Source organism: Propithecus coquereli, unplaced genomic scaffold (genome assembly GCF_000956105.1).
Source record: "Propithecus coquereli isolate 6110/MARCELLA unplaced genomic scaffold, Pcoq_1.0 Scaffold842, whole genome shotgun sequence".
Taxonomy (NCBI): domain Eukaryota; kingdom Metazoa; phylum Chordata; class Mammalia; order Primates; family Indriidae; genus Propithecus; species Propithecus coquereli.
This window is the reverse complement of record NW_012154641.1, coordinates 230,440-232,246: the sequence shown is the minus strand read 5'-3', so window position 1 is coordinate 232,246 and position 1,807 is coordinate 230,440.

Genomic DNA, 1,807 nt, shown 5'->3' with positions numbered 1-1,807 from the left:
GAGAATAAAATGAAATAATATATATTAAATGCTACTCATGATGCTTGACCTGAAGAAGGGCCTCATTACATGGTGAACTTTGTATATCATGTTAAAGACTTCAGTGGTCCTTATCCTTGGGCATTGAGCAGCCTTTAAACGCCTTCAAACAGGCAGTGACAGGGCAGAAGGGAGTCTTACTGCAAGAGAGGTTTAAGGCACAGACTAAGGGCTAACCTAGTGGTTTTCCCCTGGTGACATCTGGGATAACATGGGAAATAAAGCTAAACTGCTGAATGTTGAGATAGGTAGGCATGACTGAGCAAGACTTCCAAAGTTGACCCATTCTACCCAAGAGCAGTTGGGCAGAGGTGGTTTTAATAATTCATCTAGCACTGGTCATCCGTCATTATCCTCTTTTCCTGAACTCCAGTGCCCATCATATAGTTTGTGCTGCTGTAACAAAATGTCACAGATTGGGTAATTTGTAAACAATAGGAATTTATTTCTCACAGTTCTGGAGGCTGGGAAGTCCAAGATCAAGGCGCGGGCAGGTTCAGCTGTCTGCTGAGGGTGCTTTCAGCTTCCAAGGTGGCACCTTGTTGCCGCATCCTCTGGAGGGATGAACACTGTGTTCTCCGTGGTAGGAGGACAGAAAGGCAAAAAGGGGCCAAACTCAATCCCTCAGCCCTTTTATAAGAGCATGAATTTCATCCATTAGGGTAAAGCCCTCATTGTCTAATCACCTCCTGAAAGCTCCACCTCTAAATATATTGCATTGAGAATTAAGTTTCAACATGAATTTTGGAGGAGACACAAACATTCAAACCACAACAGGACCCAAATAAACACTGTGCGGATTAGAAGAATTCTGTAATCACACCTTTTCCCCATCACATCCTCTCTCCCTCCCTTGTCTCGCTCTCTTCTCTTTGCTTCTGACAAGGCATCTGATGACAGTCTGAAGGATTACAGGGTGGAAGTGAACATGTGCCAGTTGAAAACATAGAAACAGAATGGCTGCACCAGGAATCTCAGAGCTCTGAGCTTTTACAACCTCTGAAAGACCAGCAGTGCTCCCCTACCAAAGACTTCCACTCCATGCCTCGGCTTTAAGAATCAGGCTCATGAAAGCCGTTTCCAACAAGCATTTAAAACCATCCATCCAAAAGATAACTAAATCATGGCCATTCATTCCTCTCAGCCCATCACACTTCAATGAAAACATGTATTTAACTGAGAAAACACTGAGCCTTCCCTCTCGCTGGCCTCTGTCGCCTTTCTTCTCCCTTCCTTTGAGGACTCAAAATGTTATGATTCATCTCAGCGCTGCCCAGTGCAGCAGTGAATTACAGGCCCCAAAGATTTCCAAACCCGGAGGGGTCCAGGGAGGGAACGGCCCCCAGTCATCGCCGGCATTCTCTCCCCAGCCAACTGTGTTTGTTCCTTGACTCCTTTTGATCATTGCTTATAACAGTAGCCAAGCAGAGGAAATTAAGCTTTTGTATTTAAACTAATCCATGACCCTGGATAATTTGTAAGAGACATCTATGAGGGGTTAAAAATGAGCCTCCAACTGCTTGATGTGGAGACATCCCAGACACACCAACGGCTCCCTTGGTGGGATCATAGAATTTCAGTGGTGAATGAAAGAATGTCAGAGCATGTGGTGTCCTTTGAGGACATCTGTCTACTCCAACTGTCTTGGTTTTAATGGAGAAACTGAGGCCCAGATAGGGCCCTGTCTAGAACCATATAGGGGTTTGTGGCTGGGTAGGTATTTACTGCAGGATTTCTGAATCCCAGTACTAAGAGGAAGAGACAGCTT